The sequence below is a fragment of the Etheostoma spectabile genome, unplaced genomic scaffold, assembly GCF_008692095.1.
Source record: "Etheostoma spectabile isolate EspeVRDwgs_2016 unplaced genomic scaffold, UIUC_Espe_1.0 scaffold00018427, whole genome shotgun sequence".
NCBI classification, from domain to species: Eukaryota; Metazoa; Chordata; class Actinopteri; order Perciformes; family Percidae; genus Etheostoma; species Etheostoma spectabile.
In genome coordinates, this window is record NW_022604254.1 from 37514 (window position 1) to 56901 (window position 19388).

At 40.1% G+C, this 19388-nt stretch overlaps 4 non-coding genes across 4 annotated transcripts; 1 reads left to right on the top strand and 3 right to left on the bottom strand.

Annotated features, from left to right (window-relative positions):
* Positions 1-3624: 3624 nt before the first annotated feature.
* On the bottom strand, positions 3625-3698 carry trnan-guu (transfer RNA asparagine (anticodon GUU)). Its single transcript has one exon. It is a non-coding gene; the product is annotated as a tRNA-Asn (tRNA).
* A 1387-nt stretch (positions 3699-5085) lies between these two features.
* trnas-uga (transfer RNA serine (anticodon UGA)) lies at positions 5086-5167 on the top strand. The gene has a single exon. It is a non-coding gene; the product is annotated as a tRNA-Ser (tRNA).
* A 2740-nt stretch (positions 5168-7907) lies between these two features.
* Positions 7908-7979, bottom strand: trnag-ucc (transfer RNA glycine (anticodon UCC)). Its single transcript has one exon. It is a non-coding gene; the product is annotated as a tRNA-Gly (tRNA).
* A 908-nt stretch (positions 7980-8887) lies between these two features.
* On the bottom strand, positions 8888-8959 carry trnav-uac (transfer RNA valine (anticodon UAC)). The gene has a single exon. It is a non-coding gene; the product is annotated as a tRNA-Val (tRNA).
* Between the last annotated feature and the right edge of the window lie 10429 nt (positions 8960-19388).

Sequence of the window (19388 nt, forward strand, 5' to 3'; positions counted from 1 at the left end):
CAAGATGTCCAGTTGGCTGAAAAGTTAGTGGCCAGTTCATAGAGCTGCTCACAACAAAAGTCTCTTATTCACTTTGTGACATTGTTACCATGTACTCTCCTGCTGAATAGTGATTGATTGTGATTATGATCATCAGTTCCGTATATTCTTTGCCATGAAGTAGTAATATGTTATCATACAACAGGACGTCCATTTAGCTGGACAGGAACCTACTATTTCTGTTCAGTTTGTATGCTGCGTCTAACGTATTACTACTCAAACGTTATCTTGGAACTACTATCTTGCTGATTAGATCATCTGACTATGAGATTATTACCTTAACATGTACAATTAAAGCTACGGTACATCATTCTTACCGTGACAGGTGTACTTGTGGAAACTGTGCACACATGTCCCAAGAGAGAAAATATATGTTGTAGAGAAATACCTCAGGTAACTAAAACTAGAGATACTGTACATTAACTCAAGCTACTTTATGCTTTCTGCTCATTCAACATTATGAAATAGCAGCAGGCTCATTATGTTTATTTTTACAGGTCATGAGAAGAATGATCCAGGTTCTTGAGGAGACAACCTGTATGATTGACCAGCCCGCCTGTTCTAAAGACTTGTTTTGTTGAATGATGAAGTTCATAGGGAGTGTACATACCTGCTTAACATTCCAATGAAGGAGAAAACAACATTTTTGGGAGCAAACCGCTGGATAACACTGCTCTGCTAAATGCAGGGCTGCCAACTCTCACGCATTGGCCGTGAGACACACGCATTTGACTGGTTTCACACGCTCACACGCCACACTCTCAATTTCTCACGCTGAAGTGTCAACCCGGTCGGTCAAATTTATGAAAGATGAGTTTATCTATGTTTTTAACTGTTGAGCCACTTGTGATAGACTAGTTGTGCTTTCAGAGACTGTGAGTGGGTTCAAGAGCGCTCCCTGTATGTGGAATTTTCAAATTGTCGCAAAATGAGAACATTTTTTTCACGAGCCATCCCAGGTGCATTTCCCCGGCTTCAGGTATGAGCTCTGATTATCACAGACCCGTCCGGCGCTTCAAGTATGAGCTCTGATTATCACAGACCGTCCGTCGCTTCGTGTCCACTCTCTCTGTAAAGATAGAGGTGAGCAGCGCGGCTGGTAGCGTAGCAACTTCAGTTCATTTTAGTGTACTCGCTCTGGGGGGGGGGGCAGTGACGCGTTGCATTTGTGTGTAGTCCTCCAATGAAGAGCAGCGTGCAGCCTCCTCTAAACTTTGTCAGAGACCCAAATGCGCCTCTGTGTCTGTCAGATGGTCTGAGTGAGATCCACCATATCAGCGGAGCAATAACATGCACAGTACACTGTATTACAACTCTCCACATCTCGGACAACAGAGATGGGAGGAGTTATATTTTGAATGTGCACAAAGTTGTAAACATGAGCAGAAATCGGATGAAACACATCTGAGCTATACTATACTATATATACAGTACTATATATACTATACTATTTATACTATACTATATATACTGTACTATATATACTATACTATATATACTATACTATGTATACTATACTATATATGCGATACTGCAACGTTGGGCCACTATAGTGCTTCTCTATCCTCGGTGCATCTCTAAATGTAACTGTAAATAATTAATTTGATGTTTTATAAAATGAACAAATAGTCTTTATTTTCACAAAAAAGTAAATCCAGTAAGTGGGGCCCAGAGGATGAGGGCCAAACATTACTGAACCTTGGCACAAAGGTTAAAGGAATAGAATTTATGTAAAACAGTGGTTCTCATTCTTTAGAATTTCAGTGGTCTTAGTTGATCCCTCAACATTAATTTAACTTTGGGTCCCTGGTCCCTACACCAGGGACCCCTGGACCTGTTCTCCACAGACCCAAATCTTCTCAGCTGTTGCTGACATGCTACTGTCTCTTCATGTGGTTCATTATGTTTGGCACATTGTCTGGGTCAGTTCTTATATCATAAGAAGTTAATAATGTAAATAATGTAAATGCTAAATGCCCTAAAACCTGTTGATACTACAACAATGCAAGGGCTCTTAACCCTACAGTTTTGCACATATCATGTGGCTAACACTTGATTTCTACATTTTTTTTGCAAAAAAACTCTCCAGAAGGTGCCAATTAATGGTTTATTTTTCCAAATTTTTTCCTGGGGGGGCATACCCCCAGACCCCCCTAGGGAGAGCCCCATCCCCCCCACATATAACAAATCCCAATTTAAACCCTGAAGGAAAAAGACCCAAAGAAATTGCTTTGTACGCGGCAAAATGGGTTGGCCCCCCCAAATCTCACTCCAAGGTTTTTGGAAAAGTTGGCAGCTCTGTAAATGCCACCCAGTCATAATGCTACACAAACACCAAAATACATCTGGTTTTGTAAAAATAATTAGAAAGGTTAGCTTTACTTCGTATGTGAGGTCTTATTGTCATATGAGGCAGTTGTGTCCTGCGAGAAGCCACACCTGGAGCATCTGTTTGGCAAGCTGCATCTTTCGTGTGTTGTCGTTCTTGTGGTGTATTCTAAAATTAAAAAAAAACTTTTAAATTAATGTATTGCAGCCTATAAACACAATGTTTTCACGAGATTGACTAGATATCATATGAAATGATAACGTTTCCAGTTCTGTTGTCAAAGCAAATGGGATTGACATAGCTAGCTAGCTAGCTGAGTAACGTTACAGCTTAACGCTAGCTAGCAACCAAACTATCAGGATTCTACTCAGCTGCAGTTAGCTATCTTTCTGAAATACAATAAAACTTAACCTCACAAAGTGCACAAACATTCATCGGGAACTATAGATGTAGCTACGTACATGACAACAAAGGTTATTTGAAAGGAAAAAGAAACTTTAGCCCCTTTGCCAACACACATTCTACCTATGTTAGCTACAGGATATGTTAGCATTGCTAATGTTACTGTTAGTGACAAAATCCTACTTAGCTTGTGGTTGGGATGACCATGCAGTCGGAACGGCCCTTTTTTTCAGCAACAGCAGCTTAGCAAATCCTGCTTTAAATTGTCCAAAGTTTTGAAAACTGTCTTTGGTGAAATGGTTCGAGCAAATTAATAATTGAGTGTTGAACTTCACAGGGATCTCCTTGTAGAGAAACAGCAGCTGAGCCCGTCGAGTGGTTACTTCCTTGTGAAGACTATGAGAAGTGTCTCCATTCCCTGTACAGCCTGAAACTCTGCATTTACGACCCTGGTTCATTGTCAATATCCTGGAAAGTATTCCAAACTTTCTTCTTTGTAAATCCTGTCAAAGTACACAAGCAGCATTCTCAGTTTTACATCCACTTAACCTAGCTACATTCTGAACTGGTCTCAGGTCAGTGGCCTGTATGTAAACGTTGGGGCGTGACCATTCTCCTAATACATCCATGGGCGTGACAAAGCTACAGGTTTTGAGACATTGAAGTCATCTTTTAGCTTTGTTGGGATTCAACAATTTTCAGCATTAGTTTCAGAATGTGATATTGGCAGATGAAAGGCATATCAATGGGATTTTGAGCTTTTATGTAGGTCCTATTTACCCACTGAACTCTCATTATTCACATATGACAAGGTAAAATCGGTTTTGCATTCTATCACCCCTTTAAGCATCAAATGTCCCTGGGTGGACTTGAACCACCGTCCTTTCGGTTAACAGCCGACTGCGCTGACCTATTGCGCCACAGAGACTGCTCCTAGCTGCAACTTAATGAGAGGGAGCTCCATCTTTAAGCCACAAACATTTGCTTTATGGCTTTTTGAGGTTGAGCTGCACATGTATGCTTATCAGGCTATTTTCCTGTTACTCAGTAATTTAGGAAGCTGACTCATTTGGAAATGTAGAAGCTGGACGTGCATTGTATTTTTCTTACATGTCAATTGGATTCTGACTTTGAATTCAAATATTTGGCATCCAAGACAATTTGGGAACTGATGATGTATCAGTCATTGTGCTGGTGGTTTCTTGGTCACAGCAACAAGCTTGATCATACAGTTACACGCCATGTATCACAAAACTGTTGGGGGGGGCCTTATGTATTTGCTTGGATTACATCAAGTGACCTGCATACCAGAATCAGAATCAGCTTTATTCGCCAGGTATGAGGACACATACGACGAATTTTTCTTTGAAGCATTGTTGCTCACACTGTGCTTACACACAAAACACAAAACAACAAAATATACACACTAGTTTGTACACACAATATACACATACTCTAAACAGAACAATACAGAGGCCGTCAGAGATGGCAAAAGTACTCACTGCCCGTGCTCAAGTAGAAGAACAGATAACTGTGTTAACAAATACTCTGGTAAAAGTAGAAGTACTGATTTAACTTCTTTACTCAAGTAAAAGTACCAAAGTACAGGCTTAGCAATATAATTAAAATATAAAAGTAAAAGTAGCCTTATGAATGACAAAGCTCCCTGGACCAGACACATGTTACTAGAGAGCACACTGAGAAACTACAGTAGACATGGAGAAAAGACTCTTTATTCTTTATTCTTTATATGCCATTGCCTACATTTTAAATGGCCGTCTGCCAATAGGCCTAAAACATATATAAACATATAGCCTGTTTATATTGACAGAGACTGGGACTCCAGGTTAATAAGATTCTGACCGAGTAGCAAGATATGAATTCAAGTGTGATTTTGTGAGAAATCTGTGTATGTTCCAATTTAATTAGATTAAATTTTGTAATGGTAACTCCAGGGAAATTATTTGAAATTTAGTGAGGACTAGATTAGAACTGGATTTAAAGCTGATTGTGGTTTCCAACTTCGGCCCAGGTGTGTCTGTTAAAACACAGACGGAGACAACTCTCTGTTACTGCTTTATTACAATCAATCATCAGTATAAACATGGGGGGCAGCTCTGCTATGAATGTGTGTGTGGTAATAAAAGAAATAAATAACATTGTAAAGGCTACCGTACACAATGCATAGGAATCTTACAGTGAGGAAAATAAGTATTTGAACACCCTGCTATTTTGCAAGTGCAGCTTAGGCATTATATGGTGTGTTGAGGTGCTACATGAACATTTCTGCAAACAGTCACAGCACGGCTTATCATGTTGTTGTGGCCGAGTGGTTAAGGCGATGGACTTGAAATCCATTGGGGTCTCCCTTCGTAGGTTCAAATCCTGCCGACAACGAGCGGTGTATTTTAAGAGTGGTAGCAAACCAATGACACATCACAGTATACCAAATCGCAGATTGGCCTTCATAAACAATATTCTGTTTCCTCACAGGTAATGGAAGCAACCAGTCTCCACCAATGTATTTCTTATCAGTCTCTGTTGCAAGATTTGCAGTAAACGTTGCATTGTCCAGCAGAAAGGCAACAGGTGTGTTACTTTTTGACTATGATTTATATCGTAGCAGTGCAAACATTTTGCCCAGGTTCGATTTCCAGCCACCGCAGTTGCATTTACAGGTTTTAAAGCCATACACAACATATTTCAATTTCCTTGCGAGAGTCATCCCAAAAGGATTAATAAAGATAAGTCTAAGTCTATCTCAGAAAAAAGTCAAAAGAATTTCAAAATCTTCAGGGGATGTAGCTCAGTGGTAGAGCTCATGCTTTACATGTATGAGGACCTGGCATCTCCAGCAGGTATTATGGTAGAGTCTTTAAAAGAGCTGCAACAGATATTACCTCCTGTGGTAATCTGACTGGTAAACAACACAACAAGCACTTTGAACGTACATGTTTTACAGTTTCTATTTACAGTATCTATTACTTGTAGTGTAGTATATTTACTGTATTACACTCCAGTTTTTATGTGTGTTACAGCGGGAATAAAAGGTATGAGCACTGTAGTTTCTTTTTTTATGGGTGAAATAATCTCAACATGCCATTAAGTTTACTCTTCAGCAGGTGGAGACATTTCACTTCAGACACTTGCAACATCAGTTGCTGTGTTAAACATCAACAGACTGGATATATACTTACTGAAGATACAAAGCACAGGAAATAGTAGAAGATGGTTTCGATCCATCAACCTCTGGGTTATGGGCCCAGCACGCTTCCGCTGCTAATATTAATATATAGGCTTATATTGCAATCTCGTCACCCTACATGTAGGTGTACCTATGTTTAAATAAACACACTGTAGCAAAGCTTATGCAGTGTTTTTTTAATTTTACCTGTTTTTTTTCTGTGAGGGACAGCTCTGTCAGGCTTATTTATGTAGCATGGAAGCTAGCATTGGCTAACTAGCAGCCAGCCTGCTTCCAAACAAATACTTTTTAATTATCTCAACACTTTTTAACAGTCAAACTGAAACACTGGCGGTGAGCTCCAGGTCCTGCAGCTGCAGACGGACCAGTGGGTATAATGCGTGCCTTTTAAATTACTTTTTTTTTTTGTTAGCGGGCTGGTTGGTTAGTTCGCTAACGCTAGCTTGCTATTCCACCAACACTGGCGGTCCCGCTGGAGATCAGATCACGTCGAGGTCGGCAGCGGAGATTTCTAGCGATGTTTCCCCGCTGGCCGAGCCCCACTGACGGCGGACCGTCTGCGTCTGCAGCACCTGGAGCTCAGCGCCAGTGTTTCAGTTTAACTGTTAAAAAGTGTTGAGCTAATTAAAAGGTATTTACAGTATTTAGAAGCGGGCTAGATGCTAGTAAGCTTATGCTAGCTTTCATGCTACATAACTAAGCCGGACAGAGTTGTCCCTCATCTGGGGATAGACTTTAATGCTTTACAAACACCAAAGCAAGTAAGCGCTGTGACTAACATTACTCTTCTGAAGTGATTTTGGAGAGGGACATCAGGTAGAAATAGACTGGTTGACTAGCATGACACCATTGTATTCATATAATAATCAATCCAGGCTAACGTGAATGACAGTGACTGCATGTTGCTTCCTCTAAATTTCAGGTTGTGGTTGACTAGTGGGGTCAGCTCGATAGTTTGACAAATTGATCAGACCTGCACGTCATGCGCACTAGAAACAAACCGTGTATCCAAGAACAGTTCAGTCAGTGGAAATGACGTTCGATCAGACACAGCCATCTATAGTAGATTAGTGTTACGTTTCCAGTGTCGCGGCTCCGAACCAAAACGTTAGTTGGGACAGACGGACCGCTTGTTTCTTTAAGCTAACTATATTAGCTTTAGACCGGCTGGTAGCAGCTTTCTGCTGGTTTCTTTAAGCTAACTATATTAGCTTTAGCCTGGCTGGTAGCAGCTTTCTGCTTGTTTCTTTGGGCTAACTGTATTAGCTTTAGCCTGTTTGGTAGCAACTTTCTGCTTTTTTGGGCTAACTGTATTAGCTTGAGCCTAGCAACTTTCTGCTTGTTTCTTGGGCTAGCTTAGCTGGCTGGTAGCAGCTTTCTGCTGGTTTCTTTAAGCTAACAATATTAGCTTTAGCTTGGCTGATAGCAAGCTCTCTCTCTCTACAAGCAGCCACGCCCCTCCCCCACCTACATCTGACATTAAGATCAGAGAGGTATGATTCCATCCAGAACCGTGCCATAGCTGCAGTCTTAGGATTTCTGGATGGGCTGTGGCTGCTGTTATGTGTATAGCTGTAAATCTGCTCCCTAAAAACAATAACAGGTCCGGCACTCCTTTCCCTCCTTTGTCCTTTGACTTCTTCATCACTCTTCTTTACACTCGGCCACGACAACCTGAAATGCAGTGCCATACATGTTTGCACAAATTTTCATAAACTTTTCTATTAGTTAGTAGCAGTTACCAGACACGGGCAAAGTGCAAATCATAGTGCACTGCCTGTGTCTCTGGATCCTCGTGGAGGCAGCTTGATTGATAGATAAAGTCCCTTATTTGTACCATAACAGAGATCTAATGTTTTATCAAATCGGGTTGGACAAGTAACCTTTCAGGTTCTTCACAAATAAAGCAAGTACCCACAAAATGAAAACTAATGCAATGGCTGGGAATCGAACCCAGGTCAACTGCTTGGAAGGCAGCTATGCTCACCACTATACCACCATCGCTGGACAATGCAATGTTCACTGCAAATCTTGATACACATCAGGGGATTGAGACTGATTTTGCATTAATTACCATAAATGCAAGGAGGTCACGGCAACCCACAACACTGTGCTATTCAAATATGCACTAATCCTTTTCAATTGTTGAGTAAAGCAGGACATGGGTAAAGTGCACCAAGTTTTAAGACACTTGATAAGTTAATCATCCACTTTATGGCCTTTTAATACTCACTGCAGTGTTTCATTTTCTCTTTCAGAATAAGAGCTTCTGGAGCACTTTGACAGACTGGACAAGGAATACCTGCTAGGGAATGAACCCAGGTCCTCATACATGCAGAGCATGCGCTCTACCACTGAGCTACATCCCCCGAATGTTTCCAAATTTCTTTTACTTTTTCTAAGATCATTGAATAAGAGCAGAACGCTATCGGAAAACTGACTCGGTCAGTGGAGCCATGAAAAGACCCCATGACAATCTACCTGACCATAGCCTTTCAAGTCAGTGACAAATCTAAGCTGAATTTCCATTTTACCAAAATTCAATTTCCAATTTTGGTAAAATGTTTTGCGTCAAAAGTAGTCTGTTGTTCAATATAATCAGACAGCTCAATCTGGCAGTGTTGCCATAAAAACACTACATGCCAAACAAACTACTTGAACATTGCCCTTCTAGTCACTGACTGATCACATTTCCTTGATGCAAAATTGCTAATGCATTTTGTTTGTTTGTTTTATTTGATCCCCATTAGGACAATGCACTGTTCACTGAAAATCTTGCAACACATCTGGTCACGGAGACTGATTTTTGCATTAATTACCATGAACACAAGGAGACTGCCTTGTAATACTTTTGTCTTTCAGAATAAAAGGTTTTGCAGCTCTTTTACAGACTGTTGTAACAGAACACTTGTTGGAGATGCCGGAGATTGAACCCAAGGCCTCATACATGTAAAGCATGCGCTCTACCACTGAGCTACATCCCCTGAATGTTTCTACAGAAACCCCTACCCGGGAAAAATGTTGAATTAAACTTGTTTGATTGTTTTATTTGGATCCCCATTAGCTTCAACATGAACTAAAAGCTTTTCTTCCCGGGGTCCTACAATCCTTTCTTTGACAATACTCTTTATTACATTTCATTACACACACTCAGACATACATTTGAAAATACAAATCATAAGTAAATCTTACAGTGAAAACAATAGAAAAAATAACAAAAGACACCACTCCGAATAGATAAATCTATTTTAAGAATTTCAATAACAAAAGCCCTATACCAACTCATTTTATAATAAATATTTAATTCCTTTGAAATAAATATGTCTTAAGTGATTTTTTAAACCATACTGAGAGTTGTGTTTGATAGTCGTTGGGAGAGAGTTCCATTCACACATTGCTCTGTACCTGACTGAACGCTAAATTGATTTAGTTTTCACTTTAGGTAAAATAAAACTCCCTCCTACTGCACGCCTCGTTGGATAATGATGTGTAGCAGTACTAAAGGATAGTTTTCTGTTTGAAATAAAAGGTGTTTTGTTTGTTATAATCTTATGTAAAAAAGACATTAGCAAATACACAATCTGTTTTTAACTTTAAGCCATGAGAGTTGTTCATGCATGTTATCAACATTTGATCTAAACCCACACGAGAGAGCCACATGTGCAGCTTTATTCTGAATCACTTGTCATTTTTTCATATTAATTGCTGAAGTGTTGGACCACACAACTGAGCAGTAATCCAGATGTGAAAAAAACAAAGCCTGAAGGACTTGTTTAACTGTCTGTGGTGTGAAGATGTTTGAACACCTTTTAATAACTGACAAGGTGTTGCCCATTTTAGTTACCAGCTTCTGAACATGTTTGTCCCAACACAATCTCTTGTCAATTATCACACCCAAAGGTTAGCCTCTTCTCTTTGCTCTACAGAAGTTTGCTCTATACTGAGTTCAAGTTTCGGTTTGGAACATTAAAAAAATGAGTTCCAACCACTAAAATGGTAGTTTTAGATCCATTGAGATCAGTTTGTTACTTCTGATCCAGTCCACCACTGTAACTCACTCTGTAGTTTAGTAAACAGATGGTAAATCGTTAGTAAAGATTGTGAAGAGGAGTGGCCCAAGACAACTTCCTTGAGGAACTCCATGTTCCACAAGCCTGAAAATCTTCCATTAAAGTAATCTAATTGTCTCAGTCCAATAACTTTCCTTCCATAATAATGTGATTTGTGAAAAACCATAACATCCCAATTTTTTTAACAGTAAGTTGTGGTCAGTTATATCAAATGCTGCAGTAAAATCAAGCATCACAACACGTATTATTTTCCGCTCGTCCATATCCTTAAACCAGTCATCAACCATCTGTGTCAGGGCAGTGGCTGTTGAGTGTTTTCCTCTGTATGCTTGCTGAAAAACTGTAACTAAATTATTTAAAAATAAAACTGAATCTGTTCATAAACAATTCTTTCCATTATTTTACCAAGACTTGGTAATAAGCTTATTGGTCTACTGTTTGATCCAGAGAAAGGCATTTTCTTATTCTTTGGTATTGGCATAACTTTACATATCTTCCATGCTTGCAGACATATATTTTCCATAAAACACACATTAATTATATGAGCAATATTAGGAACAATGATTGAAACTATTGGCTTAATCCACTTATATTCAAGATAGTCCACACCAGGTGGTTTGTTTTACAATTCATCAGAAGCTACATGTTTTACTTTCCATGATCTTATTTATCAATGTTTTTGACAAATCTGTGTTGTGTAGATGTGTAGTATTTTTAAGATTATTTATTTTATTTATGAAATAATCATTGACACAATTTGCTATATCACTTGGTTTAGTAAGAAAATCACCTTCATTTTTCTATCTAAAAGCTCTATCTCTGTAGGGATCCATCCCATAATGTTGTCACACACTTAGCATAATAATTTGAGTCTTTCAACACTTTTAGTGGATGGAAACGTTCACTTGTCAAGAAGTTTAAACACAGAAACGGCGGGAAGGATAAATCCACCAAATCAAGTCACAAATAATCAGCATGAGGACTCGTTTAAATTATTTTATTTTAACTACAAAACAACAATAACTTGAGAGCGTACAATTAAAAATGGCCAACTTCTAGTGTGTTGGTAATGATGAGAGGACCAATTTACACAAATATTTAATTTGCGCTTTTTCTAAACTCCCAACTTTTCATAGTTTCATCCCAAACCCACTATATAAATAAAAATTACAATGACTTTCTGTCAGCCAAAAAAAAGTATGTTTCTAGAGATGAGAAGAAAGTTTTTACAAAATAAAAAAGTTTCAAACATGTCTAAGTTTTCCAACCACAACATCTTTAAACGTCTTAATGTTTCTCCTTTGGGCCTTCTCCTTCCCACGGTGGGTACATTGTGGTTAGGGTTGGGTACCGAAACCAGGTGCTAGTACGGCACCGGTGCCTTAACACCCGGTATCTATCGGACCGAATAGTAACGGGGATTTTGGGGCCTCATTTCGGTGCTACTGAAACACCAGCGCTGCCTTTTTCCATCTAGTGGTTGTTTTTGTCATTTAGCAGCAATTTACTAGAGAAATATGTTATTACATATTTTTTCTTACATTTAATTTGGACCATATAGAAATAAACAAGCTGTTCTTAAATGTTGCTGGCTGTCTTGTTGTGCTCCCTTTTTTTTATTTAAACATATACATTTAAAAAATATCTTTTTAAAAGAACGGGTTCAGGCACCGATTCTGGTGCCTAAATGGTAAAGGGTTCTGAGGAAAGGCAGAAAACAGTCCAGCTGATCCACAATAACATACACGTTGGTCAGAAGATAGAGTTACTGCTGGTCAGCCTTCAATGAGGAGAGAAGATCAGAATATAACAACACAGCTACTAGGGCATGAGGAGGAGGAGGAGGAAACAGCTTGGCTCTGAAACATGTTCACAACGAAGCAGAGTGAATGCGCTGGTGTCTTTTAAGGCTACTACTATGAGAAAAGGTTTTCCCACATTGTTCACACCAGTACGGCTTCTCTCCAGTATGAACGCGCAGGTGAGTTTTAAGGTTACCACTCAGAGAAAAGGTTTCCCCACATTGTTCACACCAGTACGGCTTCTCTCCAGTGTGAATGCGTTGGTGAGCTTTAAGGTGACCACTCTGAGAAAAGGTTTCCCCACATTCTTCACACCAGTACGGCTTCTCTCCAGTATGAACGCGCAGGTGAGTTTTAAGGTTACCACTCAGAGAAAAGGTTTCCCCACATTGTTCACACCAGTACGGCTTCTCTCCAGTGTGAATGCGTTGGTGAGCTTTAAGGTTACCACTCAGAGAAAAGGTTTCCCCACATTCTTCACACCAGTACGGCTTCTCTCCAGTGTGAATGCGTTGGTGAGCTTTAAGGTTACCACTCAGAGAAAAGGTACGGCTTCTCTCCAGTATGAATGCGTTGATGTCTTTTCAGGGCACCCTGTTTTGTGAAAGCCGCCCCACATTGATCACAGCTGTAAGGCTTCTCTCCAGTATGAATGCGCTGGTGAGCTTTAAGGTCACAACTCTGAGAAAAAGCCGCCCCACATTGATCACAGCTGTAAGGTTTCTCTCCAGTGTGAATGCGTTGATGTCTTTTCAGGGCACCCTGTTGTGTGAAAGCCGCCCCACATTGATCACAGCTGTAAGGCTTCTCTCCAGTGTGAATGCGTTGATGTCTTTTTAGGTTACTCTGTACTGTGAAAGCTGCCCCACATTGATCACAGCTGTAAGGCTTCTCTCCAGTGTGAACTCTCTGATGAATCTTTAAATATCCTGATGTTGTGAAGGATTTGTCACAGTGCTGACAGCGGTGACGTTTGACTCCTCTTCCTCTCCGTTTCTATCAACAGAGAAAAACCAAGAGAGTGAGTTAGTGAGGTGCCATGCTGTAGAGCTCTATCTTAAACTAGAAACAACACTTAGAGCAGTGGTTCTTAACCTTGTTGGAGGTACTGACCCCCACCAGTTTCATATGCGCGTTCACCGAACCCTTCTGATGATGGCCAAGCGGGGCGTGTCATCACGAATCATATGAGTCGGGTGTGTGTCTTGACCTCCGCCGAACCCCTGAGTCTGACTCACCGAACCCCTGGGGTTCGATCGAACCCAGGTTAAGAACCCCTGACTTAGAGCATGTCTATGGAACATTGTTTGACTGACGCAATACTTTTCTTAACCCTTGAGTTGTCTTCCCGTCAAAATTGAAAATCAACACTTTTGTTGAGGCTTTGTATGAATGTTTAAAATTTTCTACAATTCTAAATTTTAACAATACATTACACCAACTTATTCACTTTTACTTTTTTACAGTTATTTTTGGAATTTATGGTCAATAAACCTCATTTATAGGAAATTATACCTAATGTTTGAGTGAGAAAAGCAGAAATTAGGAATTATTTAGAATAAAATTAAAGGAATGGATGTTGATGATAATCACAGACTGGAATATGTCAACTTTTACTCAATACTATTTCAAAAACACTTCAACGTTTTCTCCAAATGCTATAAAATTGAATAAGACACCCCAAAATTAATGAAAGTAGAGATTTGTACTTGAAAAAGAGCGTTGGGTGGAATCAATCATGTTATTTTGGGTAATTAAAAAGAACATTGATGTAGGACAATGGGTCATTTTGACCCGAGGACGACATGAGGGTTAATTATCTGCCAACATCACTATTATGGAGTTGCATTATGGGAAATGTAACATTCAGTGTTGGTTAGTTAGTGATAAATAAACTACTTTTGATCAATTTATGTGTGGCCTCCATTTTGTTGCCAGCCTTTAGCCAGCTGGTAACAAATGGGGGATCATCCGGGAATTTTTGTGCCGGGAAAGTTGTAAATGTAACATTTTCCCACAGATTTTGAGCTTTCACTGGTATCTGTAGGGGTTACTGTGTTGTCTTCATGTTGCTGGAACAGCTCTACTCCAGTTAAGTAAATTGGAACCATTGTCCCTGATAGGCATTAGCAATGAGGGGCACCAGTTGACCTTTGACCTTTTGTTTTAGGTTGTTGTTTTTGCTAAATCAAACTTGTATAGCCAGCAGTATTGTGTAAGAAAGTAATATGGTAGTGTAATGTGGTATTGTCCACACAAGCTACATTTCATCAAGCATTTCTGCTCTGGATTAAAACTGCTGAGCATCACTGACGCCTCTGAAAAACACAGGTGCATGTGTCGTGGTCATGGATGTTTAAAAAATAGCTTTGATGTACAGTTGTGTTCAAAATAATAGCATCACTAAACTCATAAATCATATTTTTTGGTAAAAGTGATATTTCTACATGGCAAATAATAATAAAAGTCCTAGAAAACCAACAGTCATGACATGCATAATGCTCATTCTGTGGAATTGAATCTGTAATTGAAAGGAGCATGTTCAAAATAATAGCAGTGTTGTGTTCAATTAGTGAGCTGATTGATTCTGTGAAGAAACAGGTGTCAGTTATGGCCCATATTTAATCTATTTACTGTATATATACATATTTAAGGAAGGAAGAACATGTTGTGTATGCTGGTTAAAGTGCATTTCACACTGAAATGTTCAGCAAAATGGCTCGGTCCAAACATTGCTCTGAGGAACAGAGGACTTTCATTAAAAGTTGATATGAGAGGGAAAGAAACGTTTAAAGAAGTGCAGAAGATTATAAGCAACTCTGCCAAAATCATTTCAAATGCCTTGATATGGCATCCAAAACCTGATCGACGTGGGAAAAAACCTAAGGACACATTGACTGGCCTACGGAGAAATGGAGCAACATTCTGGGGACTGATGAGAGGGAAACTGTTCATTTTGGGTCTAGGAGCCGCAGACAGTTTGTCCTCCGACCCCCCTGCACTGAAATCAAGCCCCAGTCCACTGTGAAGACAGTAAAGCATGGTGGTTATGGGATGTTTCTCATACTGTGGTGTTGGGCCTGTTTATCACGTACCAGGGATCGTGGATCAGTTTCAATACATCAGAATACTTGAAGAGGTTGCCTTATGCTGAAGAAGAAATGCCTTTGAAACGGGTCTTTCAACAAGACAAGGACCCAAACACACCAGGAAGGAGCAAAGTCTTGGTTCCAGATGAACCAGATTGATGTTATGGAGCAGCCAGCCCGATCCCCGGACCTCAATCCCAGAGAACACTTGTAGGGTGACATCATAAATGCTGTTTCTGAGGCCAAACCCAGTAATGCAGAGGAATTATGGGATGTAGTTCAATGGTCCTGGGCTGGGATAGAAGGTTTTGCATACAAAGATGTAATAATTGGTCGAAAGGGGGGTGTCCTAATACCCCCCCCCCCAAAAAAATACATGCATGTCCATTGATCTGCGTTTGTATATCAACAGACAGAGTGAGTTAGTAAGGGGCCATGGTGGAGCGAGCTAAGTAAAACCAGAAGCTTCGTTCACAGCATGTCTGTGTCTAAGTTCCACTGCTGCAGAACCATGGTAACCATGGTTATGCAGCACTATCAAAGGGCCGCAGTTTAATTGACTACCGGTTTTTCTTTGAGGAATTACGGTATAATATATAAATCCTAAAAGACATTTGTGAAACCCTCTGTGTGCATTCATCAATATTGAGATTAGATTTCTGGGACTCTTCAGTCTGGAGTAACCTCTTTCCTTCACTCACCTCCTCCTCCCTGACACCTTTCCTCAAGCCCTCCTTCTTCTTCTCCTCCTCCTCCGTCTCCTTGTGTTTCTGCAGGTACTCGGTGATAAGGTCAAGGTCCAGGTTGTCTTGTGGCTCCCATGTGTTATCCTCACTGGAAAGGTGAGTGCAGACAGAAGAACATCTCCTCACACTTTGTTTTTAGACAATCCATTCTAACTCTAATTATCATTCCTATTATTCCTTTTTTTCTATTGCCATCTTGTAAGGTTATTTAAGGTTATTTGTGGGTCGGCAAAGTAGTGTCAAAATACGTGCTAATACGTGCAAAAACATGCTGACACCTATTTGCAATATGTAAATATATTATATATCTCAGGACCAAGACCACCCAGCATTAGTATTATAGACTCATACTTACTCTGAGAACCCCTTCCATTTCAGCAGAAACTCTACTCTTCCCTTCACCACTCTGCGGTCCAAAACCTTCTCCACCACATACTCCTCTTCCTCCTTTACTGCTGCAGGCTCCTCCTCCTCCTCTTCCTCTTTCACTGCTGCAGCCTCATCCTCCTCTTCCTCTTTCACTGCTGCAGGCTCCTCCTCCTCTTTCTTGCCCTTCTTTCCTGCTCCGGTCGCCAGCTTGCCATCTTCTGAAGGTGCCTTTAGTAGACCCAAGGAGGGGGGGGGGGGGGGGGGGGGGGACATGCAGAGATAATGATGCAGAAGACTAAGATCCTTTTTAAAACATAAAAGTCTGTGAAATTGCGTTCGCTAAACCCACCAGACTCCATGTAAATAATCAGTGATTTTAGCATCGTAAAATACGGCTTTCTAAAACATCTCTGAGCACCGCTGGCTCTGGCTGTCTGGAGTCTGCGTATGTAGGGTGTGCGACTATCGGCTACGTCTTGTCAGTATTTTCTTTCTTTCATTACAATTTCGGGTCTGTCAGTCACAGTGAAAACCGGGGACATTTCCGGGGACCAATCCAGCCGGGGACAGGTCGCCAAAATCGGGGCCTTACCCCGGAAATCGGGGACGTCTGGTCACCCTAATTAAAAGACGACGATGGTTGTCCAGTTGTTGAAGATAAGGCTTGAAGCAAGTCTAAAATAAAACGTAAGCCGGCCACTTCTGTTGAGCACGCAGTGTTCTGAGATGATGTCGAACGACCACTAAATATGACGTCAGCATCAAACATAGACGGAGACGAAAGATCTTTGATTATGTGCCCAGACATGCCAAAGCCCATATTTAAACGGACTAACTCGAACGCAGGATATAATTTCAATCAGAATAAGTCACCTGATAGTGTGAAAAAAATAATACCTAATTTAAAAAAAATAATACCTCTGAGATTACATTTAAAACTTTTAATGGCCTTAAATTTGACATTTTTTATATCACATTTTAATACTTTTTAAAACCCCGCGGACACCCTGATTCATTAATATTGAGATTAGATTTCTGGGACTCTTCAGTCTGGAGTACCCTCTTTCCTTCACTCACCTCCTCTTTCCCGACACCTTTCCTCTTGCCCTCCTCCTTCTTCTCCTCCGTCTCCTTGTGTTTCTGCATGTACTCGGCGATAAGGTCCAGGTCCAGGTTGTCTTGCGGCTCCCATGTGTTATCTTCACTGGAAAGGTGAGTGCAGACAGAAGAACATCTCCTCACACTTTGTTTTTAGACAATCCATTGATCCTTTGAGGGCATGATACAATGCTGCAATCTATGCTGTAGATTATTTGCATACACACATATATACAGTGCAGGCCAAAAGTTTGAACACACCTTCTCATTCAATGCGTTTCCTTTATTTTCATGACTATTTACATTGTAGATTATCACTGAAGGCCTCACAACTATGAATGAACACATGTGGAATTATGTACTTAACAAAAAACTGTGACTGAAAACATGTCTTATATTCTAGTTTCTTCAAAGTAGGCAAGGCAAGGCAAGGCAGCTTTATTTGTATAGCACATTTCAGCAACAAGGCAATTCAAAGTGCTTTACACAAAATCAGTTAAACAGATAAAACAGAAGTAAAAACAGTTAAAAATCATAAGCATTAAAAACCGGTAAAACACATGAATAGACAGTTAAAAACAAAGAGAAACATAAAACACAAGAATAAAATTTACAGTGCAGCATAAGAAATTTAAAGAAATGATTAGTCATTTAAAGAAAGGCAGCATCAAATAGAAAGGTCTTCAGCCTTGATTTAAAAGAACTGAGAGTAGCAGCGGATCTACAGGTTTCTGGGAGTTTATTCCAGATATGAGGAGCATAGAAACTGAACGCTGCTTCACCCTGTTTAGTTCTGACTCTGGGGACAGAAAGCAGACCTGTCCCAGATGACCTGAGAGGTCTGGGTGGTTCATAATGTAGTAGCAGATCAGAAATGTATTTTGGACCTAAACCGTTAAGTGATTTATAAACTAGCAAGAGTACTTTGAAATCAATTCTTTGAGACACAGGAAGCCAGTGTAAAGACTTCAGAACTGAGTGATGTGATCCAGTCTCTTGGTCTTAGTGAGGACTCGAGCAGCAGCGTTCTGAATCAGCTGCAGCTGTCTGATTGATTTTTTAGGGAGACCTGTAAAGACCCCGTTACAGTAGTCAAGTCTACTGAAGATAAAGGCATGGACAAGTTTTTCCAAATCCTGTTGACACATAAGTCCTTTAACCCTTGATATATTCTTAAGGTGATAGTAGGCTGACTTTGTAATTGTCTTAATGTGGCTGTTAAAGTTCAGGTCTGAGTCCATGACTACACCAAGATTTCTGGCTTTGTCTGTTGTTTTTAACATTGTTGTTTGAAGCTGAGCGCAGACTTTTAATCGTTCCTCTCTTGCTCCAAAAACAACCACTTCAGTTTTTCCTTCATTTAATTTCAGAAAGTTCTGGCACATCCAGCCGTTAATTTGTTCGATGCACTTAGTCAGTTTTTGTATTGGACTATAGTCCCCTGGCGATAAGGTTATGTAAATTTGTGTGTCGTCCGCATAACTATGGTAACTTATTTTGTTTTTCTCCATAATCTGAGCCAGTGGAAGCATGTAGATGTTAAACAGAAGAGGCCCCAGAATGGAGCCTTGCGGAACTCCGCACGTCATATTTGTACGCTCAGATGCATAATTACCTATAGACACAAAGTAATCCCTATTCTTTAGGTAGGATTCAAACCAGTTTAGTACTAAGCCAGAAAGGCCAACGTAGTTTTCCAATCGGTCTAGTAGTATGTCGTGGTCGACCGTGTCAAATGCAGCACTGAGATCAAGTAACACTAAGACTGAAATTTTGCCATTATCTGTGTTAAGGTGGATGTCATTAAAGACTTTGACAAGAGCCGTTTCAGTGCTGTGGTGTGGTCGGAAACCCGACTGAAAGGTATCAAAACTGTTGCTTAGTGACAAGAAATGGTTGAGTTGTTGAAAGACTACTTTTTCAATGATTTTACTTAAAAACGGAAGGTTTGATATTGGCCTATAGTTGCTCATTAGTGACTTGTCTAGGTTGTTCTTTTTTAAGAGTGGCTTGATTACTGCAGTTTTCAGGGCCTGTGGAAAGATTCCTGAAAGAAGAGATGTGTTCACAATCTGTAGAAGATCAGAAGTCAAACAATTGGAAACATTTTTGAAAAGTCCCGTTGGTAGAACATCAAGGCAACAGGTCGAGGTTTTCAGATGTTGAATAATGTCCTCCAGGTTTGTATGGTTGATCGTGTGAAATTCTGTCATATTGGAACTATTTTTGCTTGAACACT